Below are 20,158 nucleotides of genomic sequence, written 5' to 3'. Positions count from 1 at the left end.
CCACTACTTTTCTGAGATTCACGAAGACTTTGCACAGTGGCATTTGAAAATTTAACCCTTCCTACTCTGTACGTATCGTCACCTTCCTTATTCTCATCACCACTATGCAAAACATATAGTGCTGGTAGCGCAATGTTTATACACACTTATTTTTTTACTAGTTCTACTAACCACCTGAGCTTCGCGAGAACTGGGTAGTCTCTGTTCCAACGATTCCCACGTAAGTTTCTCAAGCATCTGTTGGATTTTTATAAGCACAGTACCGACCTGTTACGATCGTAAGAGCGCGTCTCTGAAGTCATTCGATATCCATTGTCATGCCTGCCGACATTGGAATAAAAATCTACTATTGATCATTATAGCGAGTTGTGCAGTACCCCTTATAGTTGCGTTGCATTATATTTCTGTAATCCTTTCCACAAACATAAGTTTTCCATTCCGTTTGTGTGGTTGCCATTTTTCACACTGTTTTTATTATCATCCCGAAATACACGCGCAGCATGCTCTGTTCAAGGCGTTCACCATGTATATTGTAATCGTATACCATCAGGTTATTTCTCTATTTCGTACACATTATGATTATCAGTACTGAAGGAAGACGAGATGGAAATTTGGTCCAAGTCTTTCTGCAATTGTCTTCCAGTAACGATATTGTACACAACCGCACCGTCAGCGAAAATTGTAAAGTGCTGCCGATCATATCTAATAGTTTTATGGGATGTATGCTGCGGTCCTATTGTGTTTTCTTGAGGCACAGCCGCTGTTATACCCGTTTCTGTGGGAGCAATAGTGGCATTAGGACATGTTTTTATAAAAACGGGCAATATGGATGGAAACCGGTAGTCTGATGACAAAAAATTGTGATGGTCGGCGTGAAGTAAAGGAAGTTTATTCATTTTAATCTTGTTGATTTTTAAGATTTCTTGTTAAATATTCTGGCCTTCTGCCTTTAAAAGTCTATGGTAATGTATTTTAAAACTTTGAAATTTAATTGTGGTTCTCAGCCATTAGTATTGCACCTTGCATATGTTTACTTCTTTATTTTATTGTTGTCTTAATTGGATTTTTATCTTGTTGATTTGCTAAGATTTATTGTTTGGAGGCCTTCAGCCGTGAAAGAATTGCATTCGGTAAAGGTTCGGATATGTGCCGCTTTGGTTGGGAGGGTAATTAAATTACAATAAATGACAATTAGAAGGGGAAACGGACTTCAACCTTTGGCCCTTTCCACAATTCTATTACCTGTTCTTCCCAGCGGGTTTAGCGGGCGTATCAACTTGTGTGTTTAATGTGGTGCAATGATTTTCAGTGTATTTCGTTGAGACTGAATGGACATGACTGAATATAGTCTTGTTTGCCCGTTCGCACTTACTGCGAGGTCCTTCCCACCATTTCAGTTTACCGGACCGGGCTGTACTTTCGTTGGTTAGCAGTGTCAGGCGCCGATTGCCGTATAGCCTGGCGGCGACTATTGCGCAATTGTCAGCAGCAAGCAACGATTATCCACTAACCTTGCACTGACGGCACATTTCAGCACCTGTCGCTTGCAGCCATCCACCCACATAACATCTCAGTGCTCAACTCAGCTGCCATTTAGGTTGTCTAGCTGGCATTGGGTGGCGTGGTGTGCGGACGTGTTCGTCGAGCCCTCCGCTTTTTTCGATTTTGCAGTAGGATAAATTTAATGTCATTTTGTGCAAGCTTCTGCGCGGACGGTGAGAGATGTGATCTATCACGTGACATAGTAAGAATTAATTCGGGGCTGGATTTGCCACGAGAAGATTTTTGCCATAGGGGCATGAAATAGAAGTTTAAAAGCGGGAATTCTGGAGTGTACAGTTGTTTAGTGTGCTGGTGTGGACGCGGTGCGTGTGCAACAGTGGTCTAGTGTGTGACAATACGAGAACACACGTCCAGTAGTGGCTGCATTTTCACCAGCCGTTTGAGAAGTATTCGCCGATGGAGCGGGAGACCATTTTCCTCTCCATCGGCGATGGAGCGTGGCGCCCTGTGCTTGTGCGGTGTGTGGCGTCATGTGCTTACGCGGCGTCCGCTCAATTTAGGGACTCAGCAGCGGGTGGTGCTCTGACGAGTCTCGAGCTGTCGAGGCCTACGAGAAACACAGCACGTATGACTGCACGTCTTACTAGTGCCAGTAGCCGTCTCTGGCGGGAAACGAAAAACTGTTTCACACGAGTTTCATGATTTTTACCCGCACGTTTAAATGCATGCAAGCTCTCGATGACACACGACACAGCTAAGAGCTTTAGCGGCTACCTTTTCATCGACAAATTGAATCGTGTCTGCCCTACGCGCAGAGTAGTGTGACGTCACAACTTCGTTGCGAGGCCCGTATTTTTCTTGGGCAACGCGAGCGGTGCTGACTGCACGCTGAACTGTTCGGTTGTGGCAGAAGTAAATGTTTGCAGGGCTACTCGCTCAGGAAAACCAGCTAATGCACCAGGATAGTACAACAGAACTCAAACGTAAAATACATTGTGAAAGTGGCACAAAGCAGGGATCTTCACAGTAGGATGAGCCACGGGATGATACCTGTTCTTCCTCTGAAGATGGCTCTGGTTCGACGACACCACAGTCATCTTACAAGAAAAAGCTCCAGCAAACGCACTTTCAAATAAGTTAATAAGTGAGCTGAAACGCAAAATTCGTAAATGGACTGTTTCAAGAGCTTAAAGGGAGGCACGAGGAGCTGCAAACAGAGAATGGTCACTAACGTGGGAAAGCAAACTGACACTCTGGTGTTAAGACTGTGTTGATTAACTAGGAAGAGGAATCACAATTTAAAGAATATGGGGAAAATGTCGCTCTCACGTTTGACAACTGTCGCATCGCAGAAACAGGTATTACGAACTGCTGTTCTAGATCCAACAGAAGCTTAACACACACACAGACACTGTATTCAGTAGACCTGCGGGAAACAAAGACGCTAAGGAAATAAGAAAAGGATTTACAAATGCTAGTCGCACGGGGTAGCCGAGCGGTCAAGGGCGTCTTGCCACATTTCGCGCGGCTCCCCCAGTCTGAGGTTCGACTCCTCCCTCAGGCACGGATGTGTGTGTTGTCCTTAGCGTAGGTTAGTCTAAGTTACATTAAGTAGTGTGTAAGTCTACAGACCGATGACCTCAGCAGTTTGGTCGCATAGAAGTTCAAATGGTTCAAATGGCTCTGAGCACTACGGGACTTAACTGCTGTGGTCATCAGTCCCCTAGAACTTAGAACTACTTAAACCTAACTAACCTAAGGGCATCACACACACATCCACGCCCGAGGCAGGATTCGAACCTGCGACCGTACCGGTCACACGGTTCCAGACTGTAGTGCCTAGAACCGCACGGCCACTCCGGCCGGCCATAGAAGCTACCACAAATTTCCAGAAACAAATGCTATAAACCTCAGGAAGGACTAAACTGTTAACGGTTGCCTCACTGTTGAAACAGAAGACGAAGAGGAGTGCAAGAAGTTACTAGAAATACTGGAAAAGACCAAACAGATAAGATGTATCAGGGTTCAGCCTTCGGAAAAGCAGCGCTCCTATTGGTTATATGTATGATCGCAAAAGACATAGATAATGCCGGCATTTTAGCTGATATTTAAGAACGGAATCTACAAACACAACTCACAAAAAAGGAATTCAGTGGTGGAGTTAAGCTGAGATTGAAAATGGGTCTGGTCGTGCGGTAGCGTTCTCGCTTCCCGCGCCCGGGTTCCCGGGTTCGATTCCCGGCGGGCTCAGGGGTTTTCTCTGCCTCATGATGACTGGGTGTTGTGTGATGTCCTTAGGTTAGTTAGGTTTAAGTAGTTCTAAGTTCTAGGGGACTGATGACCATAGATGTTAAGTCCCATAGTGCTCAGCCATTGAAAATGGGTCAAAAAGGCAAGAACGCAAAACATAACTTTGCTTGACGTTTCTCCCGTAACGCAGAGTATATTGCTGCCAGAGGTAATTCAGGACAGCGACTGTCGATGAATATTATGCAGTGTTCACACGTTTAAATGTTGCGTCTTGGACACATGACTCAGACATGTAGCAGGAATCACGTCTGCGCCAGCAGGGCAGCTAAAAACGGCTGTCCGTAGAGAATGGTTCAAATGGCTCTGAGCACTATGGGACTTAACATCTTAGGTCATCAGTCCCCTATAACTCAGAACTACTTAAACCTAAATAACCTAAGGACATCACACACATCCATGCCCGAGGCAGGATTCGAACCTGCGACCGTAGCAGTCCCGCGGTTCCGGACTGCAGGGCCTAGAACCGCACGGCCACCGCGGCCGGCGCCCCACAGAGAAACGAAACATCTGTGTGCATTCCATGCTCATGCAGGGGCAAGCGTTATAATGGAGTAAAAAAAGAAAGCGCAACATACGCATTTATGATTAAAAGAGAAATCCAAAGAACTGACTTTGGCCATTGAGCAGTGTGGCTCGAGTGCTATATCTCAATACAGGCACTCTGTGTTGTCTTTACGCTGCGCGCTCGGCTTGGGCCGAAGCGCCGTCTGCTGGCACTCGCGCAGCTGGGAGTAGTGGCTCCGGGTCGCAAGCAGGGAGGAACGGACACCGGTGAGCAGCGGACGCTTCGTTCTTCGGACAGCGCCCGGGTGTTGCTTCTGCACAGTTTGGTGGCGGTCAGTTTTGTATCCCGCCTGGGAGGCGGCGCGTGGGTAAGGAACAGGAACAGCAAAAGGTACTAATCTCTCGGTACTGCAAATACGGTTTACTAGTGGATAAACATATGCAAACATAATTCATAACTTGCAGGGTGGTGCGAAGTTGAAGCGAAGTGTATTGGCTGGCTGCACATGACGAAATGGGCGAAGCATTCGCGGAGCTCGTAGACCTCGACAGCACCGGTTAGAGGGCGCTGTCGTCTGTGTCTCTCATAGTGCCAACTTGAGAAACTATTCCGTGGCGTCGTTGCTATCGATACCACATCCAGAGGAAAAGCTGGATTGCGGATCTTGCGTGGCTGGGTCACTCAGGCTGTGCCGTGGACGTCCGCGGTGATCTGTCCAAGTTTCCTGGCGAGCGGATAATGAGTTCCGATGGTATGGTATTTTCGTACCCCTTGATTTGCCGATGATGGGTTCTTTCAAGTGATAGTGGGTCAGAGCGTTCATGCTGATTGTGCATCGCCGATCTGATGGACTATCTCATCTCCAAGCATGTTTTTGCACTGTGATTGTTACCTTGAACACTGCCGTTGGCAGCCGTTTGCTGGTTCATTTCCCTGTAATAAGCCGGCCGGGGTGGCCAAGCGGCTAAAGGCGCTACAGTCTGAAACCGCGCGGCCGCTACGGTCGCAGGTTCGAATCCTGCCTCGGGCATGGATGTGTGTGATGTCCTTAGGTTAGTTAGGTTTAAGTAGTTCTAAGTTCTAGGGGACTGATGACCTTAGAAGTTAAGTCCCATAGTGCTCAGAGCCCTCCCTGTAATAAAGTAAATCCACCGTGTTCAGCACTGGTGGTGGGCTACCTGCCCTCATTGCGTCAATGTGTTGCTTACCCAGCCATCCCTGGTTGGTCTAGCTACTGGCTGTCTGCTCAGCCGTAACGGCTCTGACTTTTGCAAAAATATGTTGTAAGGTTACACTAGGCATCACGAATGAGCTGTCAGATTTTGTTAGTGGTTTTACTGTTCTTTAACACTGAGGATCAGATAGTCTTCTGTGGATTTAACAGCTGTTATTTCTGACTGGGACTTTAATTGTCCTGTTCTCAAGATTAAAACACCAATTATGGTGTTAGCTTGAAGTCTATATTTGGCCTAGAAAGTGCAGGCTTCATTATCGCCATAAGTTACAAAGTTTGCCCATCGTGGGCCGCATATATGTGGTGACTTGCTGACTGCTCCATATCTACACTGATAACCCCAAACACTATGACCACCGCCCTCTGCAACGTCATTGCGGGCGCGTGGCGTGATAACAAAAGTATGTAAGCGAAGCAGACACGGACGGATCGTCACCCTAGTGAAAGATATGGGCTGAAAATAGAGAAATTCATTGAGATAACTGACTTTGACAGGACAAATTATTATTACGGCAGGCCTGTGGGCGGGTATTTAGAAACAGGCGAAGATGATTGAATGTTCACGTGCTACTGTCGTGATTCGGAGTACACCGTTCATCGTACATTGCTGAACATGGAGCTCTGCAGCAGACCACCCAACGTATTCCCACGTTGACTCAAACCCGTCGTCAATTAAGACTGCAGTGGGCACGGGGTCATCGGGATTCGACCGTCGATCAATGGAAAAGTGTCGGCTGTTCGGGTGGATTATGTTTGTTACACTAGGTCGGTGGTCATCTCCACAAACGTCCTCATCGAGGTGAATGGAGGTCGAAACGTGCAGCTCGTCAAGGACTTCGGCAGTATTATGCTATGGGACACATTCTCCTTCACTTGCATGGGACTTAACTTAGTAACCGAATACACGCTGACTGCTGCGAATCGCCTGCATCCCTTCATGCTTTAACTATTCCAAGATCGCGATGTCATCGTTCAGCAGTATAATTGTCCGTGTCTAGGAGCCAGAACTGTGCTACGGTGGTTTGAGGAGCATTATAGTGAACTCACGTTGACGTCTCATCGATCAAATTCAGCCGATGTAAGTTCCACGGAACTCCTCTAGGTCACTATCGGGCGCCATAATTGCATATGCAAATCAGCAGCTCTTTATTTACGCGAAATACATGACTTGTGCGTGTACATCTAATGCCATATAAGTCCACAGATTTACCAACAAACTGTCGGATCCGAGATGCGCAAAATCAGTGAGATGTATTTCGTTCGAAAGACGGACAAACAAGCTGTTAAGCACGTGGTCAAAATGTCATAATGTCAAATCAGTGAATTTGTTTATTTTAGTAGTTCCTGTGGACCGGTCTGTTTGCCGTGGAGAGGCAATCGTGCCGACCGTGAACACTACTGTTATTAGTATGGCCCTAACTGTTCGTGTGTTGGCATGTGGCGATGCTGCGCTCGCTGTCATTTGTGCCCAGCCTGGCCTGGACCTTCCCTGTTTCAGTTTAGTGCCTGAGGAAAAATAAAAGGAAAAAAGGGGACAGTACGCGATTCAGTGTCCTGCTTTATGTACATTTATGTTTGGATTGTATCTGTTCCATTAGTGCTGGCTCGTGGCTAATCTTAGTGTGTTACAGCTGTGATTTGATTTGGAATTTCCGGCCTGTAACCACTTTAGGGGCGCTGTGATGTGCATCTCACGGGGAAGTGTGGGCCCAGGCGTGCCTTTAGGTGGTGAGTTGTATTTACGTTACCTATTGTAATATATCGCGATCAGCTGGTTTACAGTTTCAGTTTTTAAATACTTAAAAACTGGTTTTGTGTAAGCTTCTGTAATATTTTGTAGAGTGAGATCATTAGTTTTTTGAGCTCTGCTGTTTAAGTGTAGCTTTGTTATTATTATAGCTCGGGCATAATTCTTTTTACTATTTAAAACTGATTTGCCCAAGCTTTTGTAATTATTATTGTGTGGGGTAAAATTATTAAATATTTGATTCATGTTGTTTAAGTGTAGCTTCATCATTGTTATTGCTCTAGGTTAAAAAGTCTAATGTTGTTGGTAAGGTTTACTATTTATAGTTGTGGCATAGTCACCAACTATTTACTGTGGAGATAACGTCTGGCTGTTTAAAAGGAATCACTCTCTGAGTGTGTTGTTATTAATAATTTTGCAGTTCAGTACCTCTAGTTGAAATTTTATTCTCTCGAAGGTAGGAAAAAGAGACTTTTTTCTGTTTAAAGCTGCTTTCTAATCAAATAGATACTTTGATTGTTAACTGTAATCTGATTTAACCCTTTATTTGGCACACACAGAAATATTGTCAAGAAAAAATAGTAAGTTATTTAAATTAGATGTTTATGGTCATGTGAACAAATTTACATACCTTTTTTTTAAAAAAAAATACATTATGTTCAGAAATATTTCGGGCTTGCTGGCATGAGTTGTAGTCGCGGAGACAGAAGGGCCATACCGCCCAGCGACAGTGGCAGTACTATCAGAGCACTGTATAAGACGGAGCGGAGAACGTCTTCGTCAGTCCTCGTTCGGCTCACCTGAAGATGGCTGACAGTTGTCCAGCCGAAATATCGTGCAATGAAGTTTACGACGACCGGCCCGAAATCTTTTTGAGCAGTGGATTCGCAGGGAAAATTTCAAATCTTACATACATTATGTTGCCTGTAAACACCATTGCCCACGAAAGGCGCATGGGTGGAACTACAATGTTATTCTAAATGGCTCTGAGCACTATGGGACTTAACTTCTAAGGTCATCAGTCCCCTAGAACTTAGAACTACTTAAACCTAACTAACCTAAGGACATCACACACATCCAAGCCCGAGGCAGGATTCGAACCTGCGACCGTAGCGGCCGCGCGGTTCCAGACTGTAGCGCCTTTAACCGCTTGGCCACCACGGCCGGCAATGTTATTCCTGTGGCTAAAAGAATGGTTGCATTTTACGCTATTTCGTACAGAATGTCTTAATACCTTTTTGCTACAAAGCAAAAAGTAGTTCCACAGTTTCCAAATTTTACAGTCCAGTGCTCCTGCTTTGGAACAGTCCAAAACTGTCATGACATACATCATTCACTGGCACAAGAGGTGCTGTTTCCTTCTTGTTCTCGACTTTTTGTCCATCCAATAGTGAATATCAGTCTTCCTCTTACCAGAAACAGTTAAGTTTGCTGAGTTCCAGGTAAAAACCTACATACACATTCGTGTAACAACTCACCTTCAAGACTTTCTCTCTTCTTTCATAAGCCTTTTCCGTTGCGCAAGAAAAAACAGCAACACAAAATCGGAAGAAGCTGCTGCATCAGTAACTGATGCTCACATAACCTTACACGGTGTCTAGTAAAGATGTGTGATATTCAAAAACTTTTCACTAGAGACAACAGAATGTCGTTGTGTATGAGTGCTTGTACGTTGCTTGGAACCACCATTTCGCTTCCAGTGATGAAACTCGCAATGTGTTGGCCGCATGGAATGGCCGCGTGGTTAAAGGCGCCATGTCTTGGATTGCGCTGCCCCTCCCGCCGAATGTTCGAGTCCTCCCTCGGGCATGGGTGTGTGTATTGTTCTTAGCATAAGTCAGTTTAAGTAGCGTGTAGGTCTAGGGACCGATGACCTCAGCAGTTTGGTCCCTTAGGAATTCACACACATTTCAATATTTTTCACACTCAACATTGCCAAATAAGGGATTAAACTGAAGTCAGTTTCTGTAACTATGAATGCTGCTGCCCTTACGTGTTTTCCTGGTCCAGCTTTCCACTCCACAGCCTTTGCGCTCACCTTGAGTCGTTTTAACCCAAAGAGACACATCAATCTGGTGGCAGGTTGTGGTTGTGTTCTGGTCCCATTGTTAGTTGCAGCAACAGCCAAGGCTAACAGTACTATCAATTTTTCGTTTGCACTACCGTGTGATTTGGAATACCCGCTCTCAGGTTGTAACACGTTGTAACAAGAACGAAAGCACAAATCTTCGTCATTAGATAAAAGACTACTAACACTTGGTGACGGAGATAACTTGCCGAAAGTGTAAGAGGCCAAGATCTCCATCTATGAGAAAGTGTGATGCAGAGAGAGAACGGAATCTCTGGCAGAAAAAAACTAAAGGTGTACTAGAAATGCAGCTACCAGTAGGGATCTATGTAAACGGCTGGAAACAGTACAACATTTACCAAACCGAGAAACGTGCGTTTCACATCGGGAAACGGTACAATAACGCACCAGCTGGTAAAGATGGATAACACCGCAATGCACATTCTCAGTGCGGAGAGGTACCACTAAAAGTACACAACCACCAACAAAGAGAAATATCAAATTCATCAGAAGAGTAGTTGATGTACGTTAAAATTGTAAGTCAGCACAATCAAGAGTTCGGAAAATAACTGTTGGGACAGAATATTCTGTGATGTGCCTGTTTAACGATACTAGAACTGCCGTAAACTAATAACAAATCTGTGAAGATGTGTATATGTGGACTGAAGAGACGGGTGAAAACTTGTTTCAAGGCCGGGATCCGAGCCCGGGTAATCCGCTGGCTCCCGGCCTTCATATACGTTTTCGCCCGTCTCTTAGGTAATTTCATTTGATTAAATCTATAAAGGGTGCGAAATACACTCTAACTTGCCAGAGTGTAAGAACCTTCAAACCTGCTAACAGTTTATGCAATAAGAACCAAACACCCGAATGCAAAATCTGCAAGGTTTCCTCTGCCCGATGCTGTTGATTGTGTTCAGCTGAGATCGAAGGACCTATCTACTCACCCCCAGCATCTGGAGAACTCACTGCTCAAAGTTTATCGTAAAAGAAATACAGAACACGATACTGAGGAACTATATAAGCACTTGCTGATAACGCGTGGTAAGTATAGGATTTGCTCCTCAGCAATGGCAATTTTCATGTATCCATATATGGGCACAAAATGTTTAAAAATAACCCAGCTAAACTGCATGATAAGTCAGGGCGTCATACATAAAACTAGCAAAGTAGATGAGAATATGAACTGCAATATTCTAGGCTTACAGGAACCATATAGAAAAAAGTCTAAAAGTCCCTGGAATCCCGCTCGCAGCTTCAGTTCATCATACACTATCAAAACACGATAACAGCCGTTTTGTTATTTAACAAGAAAAACTCAGCTGTTTAAATAATACAGTACTGTAATAAACATGTGACTTGTGCTGAGGTTCTGACAGCCACGGAAAGTTTGATTTTTGTCTCAATGTGTTTCCATTTCACCATGGATGAGTACCTTTCTAGAGGAAACCACTGGTCTACATCATGGACGCGAATGCTACGTCGCCATTATGGTTCAGCTCAGAGCAGGATGAAAGTGGCATTAAATCTCAAGAACCACTAGCGACCACTACGCTATCATTTTCACAGTTGGCTCCTGCGAAAATGATAGTAAACGCATTAAACATGTTAAAGATGTGTTAAAACATAGTGAAAGCCGTCTGGAACCATCTGAGGAGCATTTTCCGCTTGCGGACACGGTGCTATTAGATAACAACGTAGACACAAATGCGAAAGAACTCGTCACTGCAATTCAAAAGACCATGAAATGTCCAATACCAGTCACAAGACAAACCGGCTGGAGTTGCAAGTACCATGGAACGACGGGCTCCAAAGTCTGAGAGCAGTGATCAAAAGGGCCAGAGGATTTCATCAGTAGGGCCGCTCTGCTGAAGAAAGAGTTCGCAGACTGGGCTGATACAGAGACCTTAAGCGGCAATTTAAAGAACATCCGAGGCAGGCAAGAACAGACCGCCGGAAACGTTTAGTGGCACAGAACTTAATCTGGATCCATAGGGTACGCCGTATAATATATGTCAAAACATAAAGTCTCCAACAATGTTATCAACTCTGAAACGAGTAGACGGCAGCACTATACACAGGTGGCTGCAATTCGCACAGTTACTGATGGACACTCCTTTCCCATAGGATGCATCTGAGACCCAATTTCATGTACATAGCCGGCCGCTGTGGTAGAGCGGTTCTAGGAGCTTCAGTCCGGAACCACGTGGCTGCTACGGTCGCAGGTTCGAATCCTGTCTCGGGCATGGATGTGTGTGATGTCCTTACGTTAGTTAGGTTTAAGTAGTTCTAAGTCTAGGGGACTGATGCCGTCCCATAGTGCTTAGAGCCATTTGAACCATTTCTTGATGTACATAGAGAATTCCGGACCAAAATGAAAAGCATACTACCACTGCGGGATAATTTGTCCATTTTTGGAAGAGTAAATGAGAATAGAAATTTTGAAATTCAAACGGAATAAATCATCTAGCTCTGACGCCATGCCTGCTGAAGGATTACAAATCATTCATATGCACATAACTTTGTATCTCTGATAATATACAATGAATGTTTACTGCAGGGAAGTGTGCAAAATACATGGAAGAAACGAAATGCGAGGCTTACGAAAGGATGAAGATCCTCTAGTTTCAAAGCCCTACAGACCGATTTGTGTTTGTGACACCTTAGGAAATGTTCTGGAACAGCTGTCATGCCGTAGACTACGGAAAAAGTGACTGCTCCGTGGAATGAACTCGCAATATTATGATTTCAGAAGCAAGAAGTCAACAGTAAACGCCGCAAATGAGGTGATAAGATTTGTGATACACGACCTGTGTAACTATGTCATAGCCGTAACTGTGGACATTGCGAGGCGTCCGATCACTTGTAGTGGCCAGCAATTTCTGAGCTCCTGAGTGACTTGGGCTACCGACGAGCTTTACACAGCTGCCTTAAGAATTATTGTGAAAACACTGTCGTTCCCAAGAGAGACCCTAACAAAAGAAATAACGGTCTTTATGTGCCGTGTTTTCGGGGATTTGGTTCTCGAGCAGGTATTAGGAAAGCTGCAGGATAATGAACAGGTCGCAGGAGTAGTGGCTTGCTTATACAGAAGACCTCGAGAAGCAACCTGAAGATGCAGTCCTTCAACGATTAATTCATTGGCGCCAAGGAGACAAACTATCTATTGCGCCTGAAAAGACCACGTAGTCTACGTGCTGTTAAAAAGGTATATTCTAAGACACTCTATTATGAAATCAGCCGGTGGAGCCATGAAGAGACAAACCGTCACCAGAAACTTCGGCGACATTTTGGAGGAACGACAAAATTATAATGGACATATTGAAGAAATGAGCTAGAGATCAAGTAATACGGTGAACAGAGTTATTAATCTCACCAGTCACGATTGTAACTTGCCATAAAGCTATCTTCAATACGATCATGGGATACTATGTGATTGCTACGGCGCACAGAATTCTGCTCGTAATACCAGCGCGGGAGCTTTCGGCAGTGTGTCAGTTGAGGCGTTGCAGGTAATACTTGCAATGTGACCGTTCGACCTCTATAAAGGGAACAAAGCGACGATATATCGGCTGAGAAAAACTGGATTTAATGGGAACACGGGCCATAAGCAAGCGGCAAATTCGCAACCTGATCCTCCACATATAGCGTAAAAGATGGGACGATACTCAAATAGCGAGAGGACCTGTGGTTTTCTGCCAAACACAAAACTTGGAATGAAGCAGCTGAATCCCTCATGAACCCTGACACTCTTCTGTTTTTTTGGTCATCAGTCTACTGACTGGCTTGATGCGGCCCGCCACGAATTCCTTTCCTGTGCTAACCTCTTCATCTCAGAGTAGCGCTTGCAACCTACGTCCTCAATTATTTGCTTGACGTATTCCAATCTGTCTTCCTCTACAGTTTTTGCCCTCTACAGCTCCCTCTAGTACCATGGAAGTCATTCCCTCATGTCTTAGCAGATGTCCTATAATCCTGTCCCTTCTCCTTATCAGTGTTTTCCACATATTCCTTTCCTCTCCGATTCTGCGTAGAACCTCCTCATTCCTTACCTTATCAGTTCACCTAATTATCAACATTCGTCTATAGCACCACATCTCAAATGCTTCGATTCTCTTCTGTTCCGGCTTTCCCAAAGTCCATGTTTCACTACCATACAATGCTGTACTCCAGACGTACATCCTCAGAAATTTCTTCCTCAAATTAAGGCCGGTATTTGATATTAGTAGACTTCTCTTGGCCAGAAGTGCCTTTTTTGCCATAGCGAGTCTGCTTTTGATGTCCTCCTTGCTCCGTCTGTCATTGGTTATTTTACTGCCTAGGTAGCAGAATTCCTTAACTTCATTGACTTCGTGACCATCAATCCTGATGTTAAGTTTCTCGCTGTTCTCATTTCTACTACTTCTCATTACCTTCGTCTTTCTCCGATTTACTCTCAAACCATACTGTGTACTCATTAGACTGTTCATTCCGTTCAGCAGATCATTTAATTCTTCTTCACTTTCACTCAGGATAGCAATGTCATCAGCGAATCGTATCATTGATATCCTTTCACCTTGTATTTTAATTCCACTCCTGAACCTTTCTTTAATTTCCATCATTGCTTCCTCGATGTACAGATTGAAGAGTAGGGGCGAAAGGCTACAGCCTTGTCTTACACCCTTCTTAATACGAGCACTTCGTTCTTGATCGTCCACTCTTATTATTCCCTCTTGGTTGTTGTACATATTGTATATGACCCGTCTCTCCCTATAGCTTACCCCTACTTTTTCAGAATCTCGAACAGCTTGCACCATTTTATATTGTCGAACGCTTTTTCCAGGTCAACAAATCCTATGCAAGTGTCTTGATTTTTCTTTAGCCTTGCTTCCATTATTAGCCGTAACGTCAGAATTGCCTCTCTCGTCCCTTTTCCTAAAGCCAAACTGATCGACACCTAGCGCATTCTCAATTTTCTTTTCCATTCTTCTGTATATTATTCTTGTAAGCAGCTTCGATGCATGAGCTGTTAAGCTGATTGTGCGATAATTCTCGCACTTGTCAGCTCTTGCCGTCTTCGGAATTGTGTGGATGATGCTTTTCCGAAAGTCAGATGGTATGTCGCCAGACTCATATATTCTACACACCAACGTGAATAGTCGTTTTGTTGCCACTTCCCCCAATCATTTTAGAAATTCCGATGGAATGTTATCTATCCTTTCTGCCTTATTTGACCGTAAGTCCTCCATAGCTCTTTTAAATTCCGAGTCTAATACTGGATCCCCTATCTCTTCTAAATCGACTCCTCTTTCTTCTTCTATCACATCAGACAAATCTTCACCCTCATAGAGGCTTTCAATGTATTCTTTCCACCTATCTGCTCTCTCCTCTGCATTTAACAGTGGAATTCCCGTTGCACTCTTAATGTTACCACCGTTGCATTTAATGTCACCAAAGGTTGTTTTGACTTTCCTGTATGCTGAGTCTGTCCTTCCGACAATCATATCTTTTTCGATGTCTTCACATTTTTCCTGCAGCCATTTCGTCTTAGCTTCCCTGCACTTCCTATTTATTTCATTCCTCAGCGACTTGTATTTCTGTATTCCTGATTTTCCCGGAACATGTTTGTACTTCCTCCTTTCATCAACTGAAGTATTTCTTCTGTTACCCATGGTTTCTTCGCAGCTACGTTCTTTGTACCTATGTTTTCCTTCCCAACTTCTGTGATGGCCTTTTTTAGAGATGTCCATTCCTCTTAAACTGTACTGCCTACTGCGCTATTCCTTATTGCTGTATCTATAGCGTTAGAGAACTTCAAACGTATCTCGTCATTCCTTAGTACTTCCGTATCCCACTTCTTTGCGTATTGATTCTTTCTGACTAATGTGTTGAACTTCAGCCTACTCTTCATCACTACTATATTGCGATCTGAGTCTATATCTGCTCCTGGGTACGCCTTACAATCCAGTATCTCTGTCTCTCCAGAATCTCTGTCTGACCATGATGTAATCTAATTGAAATCTTCCCGTATCTCCCGGCCTTTTCCAGGTATACCTCCTCTTCTGATTCTTGAACAGGGTATTCGCTATTACTAGCTGAAACTTGTTACAGAACTCAATTATTCTCCTCTTTCATTCCTAGTTCCAAGCCCATATTCTCCTGTAACCTTTTCTTCTTCCCCTACAACTGCATTCCAGTCGCTCATGACTATTAGATTTTCGTCCCCCTTTACATACTGCATGACCCTTTCAATATCCTCATACACTTTCTCTATCTGTTCTTCAGCTTGCGAAGTCGGCATGTATACCTGAACTATCGTTGTCGGTGTTGGTCTGCTGTCGATTCTGATTAGAACAACCCGGTCACTGAACTGTTCACAGTAACACACTCTCTGCCCTACCTTCCTATTCATAACGAATCCGGCACCTGTTATACCATTTTCTGCTGCTGTTGATATTACCCGATACTCATCTGACCAGAAATCCTTGTCTTCCTTCCACTTCACTTCACTGACCCCTACTATATCTAGATTGAGCCTTTGCATTTCCCTTTTCAGATTTTCTAGTTTCCCTACCACGTTCAAGCTTCTGACATTCCACGCCCCGACTCGCAGACGTTAGCCTTTCGTTGATTATTCTTTTTCTGATGGTAACCTCCCCCTTGGCAGTCCCCTCCCGGAGATCCGAATGGGGGACTATTCCGGAATCTTTTGCCAATGGAGAGATCATCATGACACTTCTTCAATTACAGGCCACATGTCCTGTGGATACACGTTACGTGTCTTTAATGCAGTGGTTTCCATTGCCTTCTGCATCCTCATGTCGTTGATCATTGCTGATTCTTCCGCCTTTAAGGGCAATTTCCCACCTCTAGGACAAGAGAGTGCCCTGAACCTCTATCCGCTCCTCCGCCCTCTTTGACAAGGCCGTTGGCAGAATGAGGCTGACTTCTTATGCTGGAAGTCTTCAGCCGCCAATGCTGATTATTTATCAAAATTTAGGCAGTGGCGGGGATCGAACCCGGGACCAAATACGTTTTTTCATTATGAATCAAAGACGCCACCCCTAGACCACGGGTATTGACATGGAATTGGTGGAAGACAGATGATGGGTGCATGTAGTGTTACTATCTAGGTTAGGCCACAGTATGCCAATGTTGCCGATACTGATCGGCAGCAACTCAGTCGGTATCGCAGACTGGATGTCTAGGAATTCTGCTTTTGCGACAGAGAATGACAGTTCTAGGACAACATAGCCGACGTGATTTCATGAAAGGCTTGTATAGCACGTTATCTAATCAATCAACTATCATCTATTGTATTACGAGAGATTGCGACAGAAGATTGAGAAGCAATGCAGCGAAGGCAGCTGAGATCAACAGTTGCGGTAAAAAAAGAGAGAACACAGCTTGTACGACCATCATGAAAACACTAGAGATAAACACAGACGTGAGCCACGCCTCGGTACCCAAGGACCTGAGTGATGTAGATCCGTATGTGCCTTTGCTGCTTACCAGAGCAATGACGCTCCCTCGGAAAAGGGGAATCGACCGCGTCCACCACAGCCAGGCAGCTAACGAGCAAGAGTAGAGGCAGCTGCAACCAGAAGTCTCTCCACAGAGCCCAAAGAACCGGCAAGTCATAACTATGAACCAGGGAGCGATGGAGTGCAATGTGGAATGTGACAGACAGGGATATTACATAAAACAAATGGCTCTGAGCACTATGGGACTTAACATCTTAGATCATCAGTCCCCTAGAATTTAGAACTACTTAAACCTAATTAACCTAAGGACATCACACACATCCATGCCCGAAGCAGGATTCGAACCGCTCGGCCACTCCGGCCGGCCATTTCATAAAACATTTTTGGACTTTTTGAAGCTTCAATTTCGGTTAAAACCTCGAGCTTTTGACGATAACCTTCATCTTCGTCATGAACAACCGACTGTCTAGTCTGCTGTTGAGATTGCCTGATCACATAAATGGCTAATGATTGGTTAGTAATTACGTAATGCTTTCGTAGATGGTTGTGCCACCGCTCTCACAGTACCGTGAACATTATGAATATCTCTGCTTCCTGTCTGCATCGAGATCTCGCTGCCGTGCATCGCTAAGGCCACATCCGCTGTCACGGTTGAAGTTCTCCTCGCACATTCTTATTTCTACAGCTTCTGTTATCCCAGTATATAGGACCATAGGACAAAACTCTGCTTTCGTGAAACTGTATTTTGTGTTTGTTTGTCAGGGTGCGCTCAGCAACTGCAGATTTCTCCAGTTCTCCATTATTAATATTCTGCACAACGGTCAGAAACTATACCGACGGACTGGCCGATGTTATTGCTTCCGCATTTACAAGAGATCTTACAACTCGAAATCTGAGGCTGAGACTGTCCTTATAGGGCGTAGCATCACCTTTATATTCTTAGGAAGTCACAGAAAGGAAAAAGTACAATTGGTGGCTCATCGCATAAATGTTCAACATCTTCATGTTTCCTTTTGTGGGCGAATTGAGACTTCATATCACATGAACAATAGCCGTTCTTTCAGCATAAGTATTTCAGTTGATTAATTTCGGAATTTAGGTGGTTCTCTTCAGAAGCACTGTTTTCTCTGTGTGCCAATGTATTTAAGGCTGCTGTCTTCTGGATCGGATGAGGAAAAGTGGGCGCTAAGACATAAATAAGTATGCGTCGGCTTGCAGTACGCAGAGTGTCAGAGGCAATCACCCAACTTTTCGTTGTATCAAAACATCTAAAAATGGCAGCCTTCCTTCTTTCCCTGGCTCGATAGGGAACTGAATGTTTGGATGCATGCGTTCAACGAAGTGTTCAATAGCTTCTACGCCGTGTGGCCAAACTCTAAACATGTCGTCAACATAAGGATAAAAAAGATAGGACGAAGAAGGGAGCCAAATTTAATGCATGTTCCTAAAAAGCTCCATAAAGAGTTGGCCACTGCTAGAGACAACAGAGAACCCATAGGCACACCCTCCGTCATTTTATAAAATTTGCCATTATACAAGAAGTAGATGGTCGGAATAATTTTATCGTCTCTGGAGGAAATTGCATCGCCACCAGTTTCAATGTGTACTGCTAAGGAACTTTTGTAAATAGTGAGACCACATCCAGGCTAATTAAATTGGCCAACTCATACCTGTTTGACTTTCTCTATCAACATCTGAGATTTTTTAATATGATGTTTTCAGCAGAAAATTATCGTAATCATTAACTTAGTTTAATCTGGGTATTCTGTAGGTAAGAGAACCAATAAAGCTAACAGTGAGTCTCAGTTGAATACCTTCCTTATAGACTGTACTTAATCCGTGCAGCCTGGGATGTCCACAAGCTCGAGCTCTAAGATTTTCCAGTACGTACTCTGCTAGACCAGAATTCTTCAGGAGTTCTATAACACAGGTGAGTCCTATTTCAGCCATTTGTACTTGCTGTCCTCCAACAATGATGCCACTTTGCTGTGATATTCAGTAGTAGTAAGAATAACCGTGGAATTTCCCTTGCCAGTCGGAAGTACCACACGATCGATCGTCATCTCTGCGCAATGCATTGAGCCCCGCTCTCACTCTCTGCCCCACTCGTTCCCTTCTCGGTAGAGCGCGTCATTTCATTTAACAGTGTGACGTAATAATTTCTTCCAGAAAATGGCGCGGTTTATTTTGCTCGACACGACTTACATCAGTTCGGCAGAAACGTAGCGTGGGCTCTTTCTATCCTTCGCTATTTGTTCGTGGTAGAAGGGAAGTTCACAGCTCCAGTGGCCGTTCGCGCAGATAGAGGGACACTAGCGATATATTGTTCAGTGAGATCCACTACACACGGGGAGCGTGCAAGGGATAAGTCCCTGCAGACGCACTATCCTCTGTGCCCGCGATGGCTCAGATGGATAGAGCGTCTGCCATGTAAGCAGGAGATCCCGGGTTCGACTCCCGGTCGGGGCACACATTTTCAACATGTCCCCAATGAAGTACATCAACGCCTATTTGCAGCTAGGGTGTCCATTTAATTATCATTTCATTGAAGCCTGTAGTCCTTGTCGAGAGAAATGATTCCCCAGCTATGGAAACAGGATTAGAAGAGACACGAGTAGCCTTCAGCTTTTCCCGTCCCTGACTACTCTTTCTTTAATTGTTTTTATAAATTGTTAGTCTCTTTGGTTCATTTATTTATTTTTTAATTATTATTATTAGCGTAACAACGCATATATGGAAAGAGTGACGAGAAATTCTTTTAACAATGCTGTGCCTTTAATTTCTTTATCATCGTTACCTTTTCGTAAAATAAAATGTATCTATAGAGGTCTTATTGTTCTGGATCTGGCCTACAATTTAAAGAACGATTTTTAGTAACTGCAACTCATGCTAAGGTTCAATATATCTTTCCTACTTCATAGTTATTCAAAGTTGAAATTACTGTTTTATGATCACTGATGTTACAGTTCGTACAATCGTTCAAAAACACAAGTTTGCAGTGGATTTTATTTCTTACTAGAATGCTGTTTCATACCACGACTAGCCCAAGAACATGAGACTCTCATTAAAGAAAATTACGTTATCACTATAAAATTTAGCCACATCAGAACGGAGCACAGCAAGATTCCTATCGGATTCGGTAAGTACATTAAATTATTTGCACTGTAATTTATATCTTATCAGCAGCCCGCGTCAACCTGCAACACATCATAAAATCTGCTGATCTTCACTGCCAGTCTGGGAGCTAAAAGAAATAATATTATTCTACTATTATTTTACCGCTTTCTTGCGGTATACTCGACGATATTGTAAGTCGTTTAAATACGCC

General features: G+C 44.0%; 1 non-coding gene across 1 annotated transcript; it reads left to right on the top strand.

Moving 5' to 3' along the window:
• The first annotated feature begins 19,224 nt into the window (after nucleotides 1-19,224).
• Nucleotides 19,225-19,299, top strand: Trnat-ugu (transfer RNA threonine (anticodon UGU)). The gene has a single exon. It is a non-coding gene; the product is annotated as a tRNA-Thr (tRNA).
• Nucleotides 19,300-20,158: the final 859 nt, after the last annotated feature.

The sequence above is a fragment of the Schistocerca nitens genome, chromosome 1 (genome assembly GCF_023898315.1).
Source record: "Schistocerca nitens isolate TAMUIC-IGC-003100 chromosome 1, iqSchNite1.1, whole genome shotgun sequence".
In the NCBI taxonomy this organism is placed as follows: domain Eukaryota; kingdom Metazoa; phylum Arthropoda; class Insecta; order Orthoptera; family Acrididae; genus Schistocerca; species Schistocerca nitens.
The sequence above is the reverse complement of the archived record's forward strand: the minus strand, read 5'-3'. Positions and strand labels throughout refer to the sequence as shown.